Source organism: Pinus tabuliformis, chromosome 4_2, assembly GCF_031772625.1.
Source record: "Pinus tabuliformis cultivar Carrire ecotype Pingquan chromosome 4_2, CPIR1, whole genome shotgun sequence".
NCBI lineage: Eukaryota > Viridiplantae > Streptophyta > Pinopsida > Pinales > Pinaceae > Pinus > Pinus tabuliformis.
In genome coordinates this window covers 224,769,239-224,781,927 of record NC_142304.1, presented here as the reverse complement: position 1 = coordinate 224,781,927, position 12,689 = coordinate 224,769,239, and positions in this window count along the sequence as shown.

Genomic DNA, 12,689 nt, shown 5'->3' with positions numbered 1-12,689 from the left:
TATAATTAACTACATTCCATTAAGTAAAAGGGAAATTTTGGTGATTATGTTTAATCCCTTATACAAATATATGATGGATAATGCAATATATCCCTACCCAGTGCTAGGTGTGACTACAAACATGTTCTAAACATAATGAGAAACACCATCACATAGTACAACCATGTTCTAAGAAGAATGAGAAACACCAACACACAGTGTTGAGATACTACATCCAAATTTTAATGAAATTGTTCCATTATCATTATTCTTATGATCGATATTTCCCCATCTTATGTATTCTACCCATCCACTAAACATCCATTCATGTAGGAAAGTTACAAGACTCTCATCATAGGGGTATTGGTCACTCTGTAAAGCACTCATGTGGCCATTTTTTATGAAGGAAAGACAGAATAAATGTATAAAGAATACACTGTGGACGTTGGAAACAAGTTAGCCAATAAAAATAAAGAACTTCATTGCTTCTCCCCCTTATATTGCCTTCCATGATAAGTGAAAATGCATTGAGGAAATATTCGTACACAAATTTGGGCATATCTGCATTCTTGTGATAAATGCAACATAGTTTTATAAGGAAAGCAAAGAATAAATAAAGGCTGACTAGTCAGAAAGAAATTTCAGAAGGTTTTAGATATCCAAATTATGTTCGATGATGAAATATATTACAATTGACATGCAATTTCTCGGCTTAATGGATAAGAAGTGGTAGTCTAACCTGAAATTATTCACATCTAGTTAGGTTAGTTATGAGTTAGTCAATATAACATGCAAAAACAAATCAACCTCTTTTCATGGAGAATGAAGTAGTGACCGAATTTATAGATGATAACCATTAAAGTTTAAGTACACATATTAATTGGAAGTATCAACGTGTCAAATTGTAGAGAATGATGGCATATGTTTCCCTGAATACCGCTGAAATTTCATAGTTAGGAGAGTTTATCCGTGAGACTGGGATGGGATAGATGGTGTTAAGGCTCAAATAAGTCCTCAAAAGTTTTGTCCAATCAAGCATTTACTAATTAATTTTTAAAATTATAATAAAAAATATTTTATTTATTTCTAATGTTTAACATTAGGTTTTGCATAAGTCAAATCTAAACTAATAATAGTAAAACTACAAATTTATTGTTAGAGTCTTGCCTAGGTAGGGACTAATAACATTATTTTATATCAACAGACAAAAATAAAGTAATTTAAATTGAAAATTTTCTTATGTTTTCACTTTCCATTGTAAGGTACATATGTAATATATTTCATTCTTAATATGGAGTTGATATGCAGCGTTTAAAAAAATAATAATAAATATAAAAAGTTTAATGTGGAATATAATTTTAATATTTCAATATGTATGTTAGCAAAATATTTTAACATAAAATATATAGAGAGAAAGAGTGAGAGAGTTATGATCCCATTAACAGATTGTTCCCAATTCAAGGTATGAAGGAGATTTGTAATTACTTCAATATTTTTTTTGTAATGCTTAGCAGGTCCATATATTTTCTATTATATATATAAGGCAAATTTACACCACACAGTTTTACCCGGTGGCCTCAACTCGCCCCAAGGGGAAACCGAGTCTGTTGGCCATCGGTCGGCATTATATGCCATCCAAAAACATAACTTCTTCAGTCTTTCTAGCAAGGCTAGGTAAGTTTCAGTCTCATGACCACAAACTGTATAACTATGACAACTGACATAAACATCTAGAAATTTAAATGATATCCGCATAAACAAAATCTGAGTATAAAAAGACTAATCTTTCTTGACATTCTACTCCTCAGAGTCTGAGGCTACTCGAGCAGGATCATCAACAGTTGCTTCTAGCATTCTAAAGAGCTCCACAATGCAAGGGATGTGACGGTCAATCCGGTCCATCCTAATGTCCTGTTTGTGCAGCTGAAACAGGATCTTCTCCATGTCTTTTTTGTAATTGGGAAGGCCTTGCATTGTAACTGCCATCCCCACAGAAATTTTCTCCAGTGATTTTCCTAGCAGACTTTTCATTAGGAAATACAAGTACAGGGTGTGCTTGAATTGTGTAATTTTCCCTTCGGTGGTTCCTGGGTCAGGCACCATTGATCTCTAGACTTCTATTTCATTGTTTGATTCCAATTCATTCTTTACCTGGTCTTTCCAATCATCGATCAACTTTTAGATGCCCTTGTCGGTTTCCTCCTTGTATGTCGTGGCTACCTCAGTTATGAAATTCTTGGCGGGCTTATGACCCCTGCGGCATTCTGCCCTGCTTGTTTGCTTGGTTAATGGGGGTTCTGGGCCCTTGTTGTTGTGACCTCGACCACGTCTTGTTGGAGCCATACCCTGTCAAACTGTAACTTGTATACATTTCCACATTGTTAGCTACACTAAATCAATCATTTCAACACAACATAACTCCATTATCCATTCTTTACTGCCATTCCTGGTTTGCGACAGCCAAAGGTATCCCTATGCCCATAGGTGGCTAGTGGAACTGGAATGGGAGAAGGGTTCCCCTGGTTTATTTCCATGCCTCTCACCCTTGCCACTATTCGGAGATTGAACACCCCAATGCAACCATAACCTGGCGCTCAGTCTCATTTGGATCCAGTTGTTTCTAATGCTATCATGCCAACAAACCCTTTCCTTTGTTGACGATGTCCTGGCCACTTTCTTCTCGCCTATTTACCTCTCAGGCTAACTAGGGTCCCTACCTACTCTTGTATGGTTATGCATTTCCATTTGCTTAGGTTTGCTCAGCCTATTTCCCGCCTTGCTTGCATCCCATCCCCCTGCCTGCAACACTCCCTCGCCACTCTCTGCTTTGCACAGTCACTTGAGTGAGGTTTTCCCAGTAATCCCTATGCCCTCAGGTTGGTCGTTGGAGTCAGGTCGAGTTTCTACACTCCGCTCGGTATCCATCATCCCATATCCCTAGCTTTTGCTTGAAAGAAAAATTAAGGTAGCGCAGAGTCAAGCCAAAGCTCCCCCTTTCCTTCCCTGGTTCCTCCTTGGCTAGGTCAAGCCTCGTTGGGGTGGCCTCGTGCCTCTCCCTCCTCCCTAGTAACTCTCCCACTACCTCATGGAATTTTCCCCTGAACCCGACCAAAACTTATGAATTGAACAAGGCCAGGACTAGTCTACATACTTGAGAGCCGACGCTTGCCCACAGACTTGTTTGCATTGCCTCCCTCCCGCTCTGCAGCTCTTGCCTTCACCGCTATACCATTCACCTCCACTGCATGTCAAATAGCTCTTCCCACTCTGCCACCTTCCCTTAAGTCCCCCTTGGCCACCTTTCCAACCCACCTCCCATGCATTTAAGGCAGAGGACACCGCACTCCCTTCCTTGAGCATGTGGGATGTGGTTGCAATGAATTTTATTGTATTGTCCATGTCAACTCAAGCCTGGCGCCTCTGAAACTGCACTCATCTTGATTGGGAGCAATTTCTTTAATATTTTAATATGAATTGACTATAACATTTTAAAAAATCATTAATAACAAAAATTATATATATATATATTAAAAATATTGATAGAAAAAATACTTCAATGTGTGTGTATGTGTATGTTTTTCTATACAATCTGTAAATTGTTGTGGATATTCCACTAGACAATTCATCACAACAGACCCGATAAATTATATTTAAAATCTAAAATTCAACACAATTACAATTTCATTTCTTTTTTAGATTTCTGGATATATATTGTTAATCATGCATGCATGCAAACTAAAAATTATGCGGAAAATAGATAACAATGAAATAAAATCTTACACACATTTGACACAAGATATGATTTGGAAAACCCTTTTGGGAGAAAAACCTAGTTGGAAGGAGAGGTTTCTCTACTCTCTTTCTCTGAATAGAAAATGTCTGTGAGTACAAAGAAGTATGGATTGTAGCATGTGACCTACTACAGTGAACAAATCATCTATGTGTTCTATAAATCCTATCCCTCTCGGTTGTTTTTCGAAAGAATGGAACCCCTTTTCCTCTTAGTGGCCCAGTTATAACACAACCTGATAGCCTACTAGTGGTTAGGTTTGTCTACCTCAACTCTTAACCATAGTTAAAATATAGACTCTTCTAGGGTCTTCTTCATCATGATTACATGGCTAGCCCCTTTTCCATGAATAATGGGGGTTGACATTGCATTCTCTCGAATTATGGTGGTGAGAACATGAAGGTCAACCTTTGAGTGACATGAATTTCACATATGGACAATAATTGACACAATTCTTACGTTGTTGGAAATATCTTTGTGTGGAGTAGGAAAAAAGAGTATTCGCTGATACACAAACATTTTACCCCCAAAAAATATTGTTTAATTCCTCAAAACTCTCTCAAAAGGTTTTAGACCCTGTTTAGCCAAATGGGGTCTTGTCAATAAAAATGTTCCAGTGAGTTTATTCCTCCACTTTTTCCACTTTGAAAGCATTGATATGGATAAAAAACAGTGTAATGATCCATTATATATATATATATATATATATATATATATATATATATATATATATATATATATAGAGAGAGAGAGAGAGAGAGAGAGAGAGAGAGAGAGATTATATCCTATGGATATATGTTCTCTGCTTTAAAATATGAGGGGGCATGTATTAGAATTGTAATGTGAAGAACGTGAAACATAAATAAAATATTTCAATGTCAACTATGTAAATATTATATAAAACGAATGAGAGGAAAAAAAAATCTTACAATTAAAATATTTTATTAATGTGTTTCTCAAAACCATCCATATTAAGTCCAAATCTACGAAGAGATGAGAGGAATCAAATATCTTGAGATGCAAACCTTTCCTCAAGTTTTGCACTCAAAAAGAGGTTTGCATCTTGAGAAATTGGATCCCTCTTGGCTCTTGGTAGATATGGAGTTAAGATGGATATGTGTTGGTTTACCACAATCACAACCAAAATAGGTAAACATAATGAGTATTATCATAAAGAAATATTTCACTATTGTACAAATTCATTTGTTGTTTTTCATGCTTAGCAATCTCATGTTCAAAATCCTACCACTCACCTTGTACTTCCATGTGATGTCCCTTTTTGCTAATCCCTCTTGTGAATATCGCTATGAATTGTAATTCATGTAAGTAATGTTGGAAAGTAACACATTGAATGGCTAAGGGCAGTGGACATAGATTCAGAGGATTAAAGAGGAGGACTTGCTTCTAAACCAAAGACATTGTATTTATTTCACCACATATCTCCTTTATGGATCGATAGGACTACCATAATAGCCTCGAGTTAAAAGTTCAAGTAATATATTTTAATAAAGGGGTTCATGAATTTGTCAATTTGGTTCATTTGTTTTCATTGCCATGGGTTTTGTCACGTTTGATAGTGGTTTCATCCTTGCTTTTCCATTTCTTGGATAGCCATGGTGTGATGGGATTTATTTCTTAGTTGAGCTTTGGATTGTTGAAAGGTTTTGGAATAGGGTGAGGTTGTCTCAGGAAACTTCCCAAGGGTTCGGGGTGGAGATAGGTTTCTCCAAGAAGTCCTCAATAGGTGGGTGGAGAGAGGAAAATTCCTCAAGGTATGGTGAAAAAATTCTAAGGCATCCAAGTTTGTTTTGGTTTTGTGATCTCCTGACCAGTTTTGGCGATATCACGGTAGTTTGAGGGCGTGGGTGGTTTAACCTCTGGATTCCCTCGGTTGTTTATGTCTTGGCTTATCCCATGAGTTCTCACATTCATGCTTGGAATATGGAACGAGGGTGATTGGTTGAAAGAGATATTTGGTTCAACTCAATATATGGTCGAGTGGTGCGTGGAAGTCCTTGACTTGGTTTTCTTTTGCATAATTTAATAAGAGTTATTTTTCCTATTGTAATATATGAGCATTTGTACATGATATTATGATGATTTGATGGTTTTTTTTGTCATGGTTAATATTTTGATTATATGTTAGTTATAAGCATGATTTAGGATGTGTTCTAACTATGGCACTTATTATGCTTTGATAAGTTAATGAATGGTTGATGAATGCAGGGGATAATAAGTGTTGTTGCAACTACTCGAGAGGGAATTAGACCTTCTTGATGATTTTCAGATAAAGTACAAAGATTTACACTCAGATATGAATTCATGACTTGTAGCTTACATGTTTACCATATGTTTGATGAAATGTCTATTGTGTTCTAGTTAGTCTAGGTCAATTTTTTTATTCAAGTTTGAATGATTAGCATTTTCGTCATGTTAAATGTGATTTTGGAAATTTACAGGAAGTTCTAGGCAATGGTATGATGGCTAGCCTAGAATACTGCCTGAGATATCAGGATTGTAGGCTCTAAATTGAGGAATTTAGGTCATAACCACTAGAGACTAGGCTTATGAGTGCGATTGGAGCCTCATAACTATATGTAGGTAATGTCAAGGGTGTGGTTATAGGTCTAGGTCTAAGAAAAATGGTTCCAACTCAAGGATTGGTCACTTGGGGTGGTTGTTCAATCACTGAGTGTTCTTTGGTTCCTGAAGAAGGTCAACAAGTCTCAGTTGTAGGCCCCACTTCCTTAACTAGAACTATGGGGTTGGGTCGTGTCATAGTAGCACTCTACTTCACATTTACCCAAAGGGCTTGTAAAAGTGGATAAATGTGGGGATGGGCATGTTACAGATTGGTATCAAACCTTCCAAGTTAAAACACTTGGAATAGATAGGCAGGGTGTGATTATTATGCAGGCATGGCAGTGTTATGCATGCATCACAGTGGTAATGGTTTTCATTCATGTAGACTTGTAGTCAATGTTACAGTTTGAGTTATAATGCATGATGATTGAGATTATGTCAGTAACTTTACATGTTGGTGTCATTATACATATGTACATGTATATCATGCTAATTTGGACTGATTTGTGAAGATGAGATAGACTCCCCTAAACTTCATTATCATATGTTTGATTACGTTTATATTTGGTTTATATGAGATGGTATGTTTGCTGGAAAAAGAATCTTATAGATGACAAGAAAAATGGTGGATTATAGTTCATGTGACTCTCCTTATAGATCATTTGAGCAACATAGGGAAGAGTATTCTCTTGACATAGAAAATTCCTTAAGAAGTCTAAAGGTAGAAATCAGGGGTTACAAGGTAGACAATGATAGGATAATTTAGTCATAGGAAAGGCTTTCCAGGGCTCAGGAAATAAAATTTGAGGTCAATGCAGTGATCCTTTAGAGATTATTATATTTCCATAGATAGGGAAAACCACATATCAATTATGGATAGGGGGGAAGGACTAATGGGGCACATGGTAGCAGGTCTCAATCAAGGCACAGGTTGGACATGGAGGACACGATCAAAGGTGGCAGATGGATGGATACATTTGCAGGAGATGTAGTGGTTATGGGTTCTATTCTACTTTTGGTTCAAATAGACATCATGGTCATCATTTCTATCATCCTTATAGGAGAATTGGGAGGGGATACTTACCAGATGAGTTTATGAAATCCAAGCCTCCTACATTTGATGGAGAGTTGAAGAAACCAGAAGATTCATAAGCATGGTTTCTTGGGATGAAGAACTTATTCAAGTTGCATGGTTATATAGAGAACATGAAATCCAAGATAACTATTTTTAGTCTCAAGGGAAAGGAAGACATTTAGTGGGAAGATGTGAAGTGTGTCAGAGGCATCAGTACATAGGAGTTGAGTTGGAATGAGTTCAAACGACTCTTCAGGAAGAAGTACTTGTCAAAGAGATATCACGATATAAAAGCTAAGTATTTCTACGAGTTGAAAATGGGGTATATGATAGATGAAGAGTACATGCCTAAGTTTCGGGAGTTGTTGATGTATGTTCACTATCCTAAGGATGAGAAGAATAAGGTTCAAAGGTTCATTAGTGGACTTGGATTAGCATTCAAGGATCTAATTGAGTATGATGAGCCTCGGTAGTCGGAGGAAGTCATTGGGAATTTGAAGCAGTTTTATGAGCATTCCAAGTGTAAGACTAAGCCTAAGCATGATTGGAAAGGCAATGACAAGACCAAAGGAAAATGACCTTTGAAGCGGGAAAGACCTCAGGATGTAGGTGAGAAAGAAAATGTGTCTCCTTACAAGAAGTTTAGCGTAGTTGAGAAGGGACTTGGATCTCAACCTAGAGAGAATCAATAAGGGTAGTGGCAAGGAACCTTTGCAATGTTGGATTTGTGGAAAGGATCATTTTAAAAATGATTTTCCATTGTACCAGTGTGGAAGACCTCAAATTTATAATGCTTAGGAGGTGGAGACTGTTGGGATGTTTGTCAAATCATTCCTCATATTTATGCAACATTTTATAACAAACAGGTGGATCACGAGGCAACCATTTTCAAGGTGGAAGGTAAGCTTTGTGATCGAATTGTTTCCATTTTGATTTATCTTAGACCTAATTATAGTTATGTTAATCCTGACCTGGTGGATAAGTGTGGCTTGAGTAAAGAGTTGCATGCAAAGTCTTGGTTGGTGCAGTTGGCTACAGGGATCAAGAAAAGAGTTTATAATTGGGCGAGAGCTTGTGCATTTGAGTTGAATGGTATGCCTACATCAACACGACTAAATGTTATTCCTTTGAGTTCATACAACATGTTTTTGGGTAAGGATTGGTTGTACCTTAATAGGACTAAGGTAGATTTCTACAAGAAGGAGACTGAGTGCTTGGATGTCTTGGCATTGATGTTGTGATGCGGTGTGGATGGTTGGAATTGATGTTAACATGATTGCATGAGTTGTTGATATCATACGATGCAAAGGTACTTGGTTTTTATATTGATTGCATACCTTAGCTTAGTGGTTGCAAATGTTAGTGCACGTATTTGGCTTATGTGTGAATGCCTTGGAAGGATGTGGAGTTGCTTCATCTAGTTGAAAGTAATGGAGACTGATAATAAATGTTTATGGTACTTTGTGTGTGCATGGATTTTCTTGGCAAGTATGATCAATTGCAGAGTCTTGTAGGGCCTATCATTGATTATTTGATGGCTTAAGTGTTAGTGAAACTGATGGATGGAATTCAATTCAACTTAGTTTGACTTGTGATGTGGAAGTAGTTTACTAATGTGTTGCAGAGGTTATAGTGGTTTCCTGAGGACTTATAGATGCTGATATAGGTATGGAAGAATATTGGGTAGACTCTCAGCGAAGGAAATTTATTTTTGGTCATCCTTTTCCCTAGTCGCTTGCATGGCAGTGTTGTGGGAGAGACTGAAAGTCCGAGTCACTGGATGAAAGTGTAATGGGAGTGAATGCAGTCGCATTTGTGCAAGCTTGTGGGTGTGACTGAGACTTGGAGATAAAATTTATCCACATTCCTCGTTCTCATCATATGTTTATTTGGTTTTCCATCGTGTCTTGTTCGGGACTCATCATCTAAATGTCAAAAAAAGGTTGTTGAAATTCTAGAAGATGGTTAAAGAGAATATTCATTAATAAGTGAAGTTAGTGGCTAGATTGAGTCAAGAAGCAATGAACCAAACCACTTTTAGCATATGAACATAGATCCACTATGGAATTACAGTTATTGATTTAACCATTACAAAAGATTACAAATAGATGGAGATCATGAGGAGAATTATTGGTTCTCTTGCGGGAGAAAATTGTCATAGTGTTTTGGAGAGCCAGTGGTGAGGAGAGTAAATTTTTTGTAGCAGAGTGTGCATGTTGGTGTAGCTGTAGCAGAGATAGTAGTATGCATGGCTGAAGACTATTTGTATGTAGAAGAAAAGTGACAAGGTTAAAAATGAGTTTGCTAATGTGTTTGTGATTGAAGGGGCAATATTTTATTTGAGTTTATATATGTTGTTGATATGATTATGATAGATTGGCTATAGTAGTGTCACATGTTTTAACATGGAAATTTTATATTGCATCATTTAGTCACTAGATCTAGATTATTTGCAACTAATGTATTGTGGTTATGTGAGTTGAGGATGATGAGAGGACTATAAGTTGATATTGATTGAGTGATTAATATTTTGTAGTGAGAGTGTTGATAATGTGCTATCAAGATATCTCTATTGTGATGTTCATGTTGAGCTGATTTGGGGTTCCAGTTTAAAAATGCATGAAAAATGGACCACATAGAGAATTGGGGTGGTTGCTCCAGAAAAACAAGTATTGAGAAAAAAAATTGTTCATAAGTCCAATGGGTGTTGGGCAAGGATTTTTTATTATATGGGTGTTTGTTGAGTTTTTCTATGGAGATAAGAGTTCCTTTCAGATTTCCATATCGTACTCTCTATGTAATGATTTTCTTGACAAATAATAAAATATATTGAGTAGCACAACAACAACAAGGGTGGTTTTTGACCTAGAGGGGGTTTTCCTCTAGATATCTGGTGTTCCTATATGATGTGATGATTTATGTCTCATTTTGCATGTTTATTTCATATGTTATGGCTCTCATGTGTTGATTCTAGTTGAAGTTGCATGTTCAAACATATTTCTTATTTTTTGAGTAATGAATGGATTAATATATTGGAGAAAGAATTGTAAGTTGTGGAATTGTTATCACTACTGATTCAACCCACCCACCCCCCTCTCAATAGTGATATTGGTTCTAAAAATTGGTATCAGAGAGGGGTTCTCTCTGTGAAGCTTGATTGCTTGAGAGACGATCATGGGATTATGGCGAAGAATAAGAAGAATCAAACTCAGAAAAGGAATATCTACAAACAATCCAAGAATGTTGCAAAACCTAAAGAACCTATTCTGCTAGTAAAAGGTATGAAAAACAATATTTTTAGTCATGGACATTTTCCTTGCCAATCTAGTGATGATTATTTTGGGTTTATTGAAGAAGCTGATGATCAAAGTTTTGAAGTTGATTCCTCAAGAACTGAGGAAGGTGTATTTCCATTGTAGGAATCTAAAGGTGAAGAGATAAAAATAATAGTGACCCTTGAAGCCAACAATGAAGCTTAGGAAAAGTTGATAAAATAACTTAAGACGGATAATAAATATCTGTAGAAACTTCTTCATATTCTTGAAGAGATAGAACATATTTTCAAAGAAGAGATTTTTGATTTGAAAAATTAGTTGGAGAAAGAAAGGAAAATTAAAGAGGAGATTGGTAGCCAGCTCAAGAATCAAATCAACCACTATGAGAAACTAGAATTTGAATTAGAAAAGAGCATCAAGAGAACAAATGAGGTAGTAATTGAAGAGCCCAGAGCAGAAAATTCGAGAAACAATGGAGGAAGGTGTCAAAAAAATCAAGTGCCAAGTCAAGATACAAAAAATGTGCCAAGGAAAGATATGAGAAATGTTAAGTGTTTTAATTGTAAAAAATTTGGGCACATTTCAGCCAATTGTAGGAACAATAAGATAAATAATTTCAAGAAAAATAAGTGGCCAGAAGGAGCATCCTCAAAGATCAGTCCCATCTATTTTCAGGTATAAAAATTTCTTTTATGGGTATTGTTTCTTATGTAATGATTTTGGTCATAAAAGTGTTGATTATAGGACCTATGGAGCAAGGAGTAGAAATCATATCAACAAAATATTTGAACATTTTCCAACATTTCTTGGGCACATTAGATGTTATGTTTATGATAATTTGGGTCATAAGGCCAAGGATTGAAAACTTACCATGTGTTTCAAACAATCAAATCAAATGGAGAAAGTAATGTAAAGCCAATCAGTCAAGAAGAAAAATAGGAATATGCATGCCAAGGATCAACCTCACAAAGTTCGGAGAAGAAAGGAGCAACAAATCACTCCCACTAAAAACTGAGGCATGCATGGTCTCAGGGGGAGAATATGGTTGCATTATGGATTGCATGTGGATCATTAAAAGTGCTTCCATATTGGAAAGTTTGAATGAGAATTAAGTTGCATGATTTTGTAGCTCTAACAGTTGTTGTTGTAGGAGATTATTTAGAGATGACACATGTGCAGGGGGAGCATCTCACATGCTTTCATTTTCTAGTGGTTTATTGATGGCATCATGGTCCATGAGATTGTTTGGAGGAGGTTTCTATGTTTCTCATGATTATATATTTATCTAACATTGGCCATTGCAGGAGCTATTAGAGGTTGAGGAGAACTTGCTTGAGTTTATATGACCTATATGATTCTCCATCATCTTGTATCAGTTGCATAAAGTTGATTATTTTCAAACTTATGGTTGTTTTGAGCATTCATGCAAAATTTTCTTTATATGAAAATGTTGTATGTTATCAGTGAGAGAGATCAAAATGCATTAGTTCTAGTGATTAAAAGTGATTGTATTTGCAGATGAGATAATTTTTTATTCAGTTATGTTGTTGGTGTTTATGTCCATAAGCATGCTTTTGATTCTCTATTGTTATTAGTTTTTGTTACATATGATGTGATGTTAGTGCCATCAGATATTGATCCATTGGTCACATGATTTCTCACCTATGTTCATTGTTATCATTAAGAAGATTGGTGGTTACTTGGCCTATGCTAAATTTAGTAGATCTCCTTATGGTTACATGTTTGAATATTATTAGTTTCTGCTTAATTGTTAACATGATGCATATATGGCTTGGTGGTTACCAGTGACATGATATGTTGTTACTTGTTGGAGGTTTTACTGATCAAATTTATTGTTTCATTGATCCATGGTTCGTTGCCATAATAGTTTGAGGACTATCTTATAATGTGAGATGTGTTTACATGGTTTTTTCTATCTTGAGTCGATGGTTGCCTCTTGATGTAAATGGTGCACATATTTTTGACA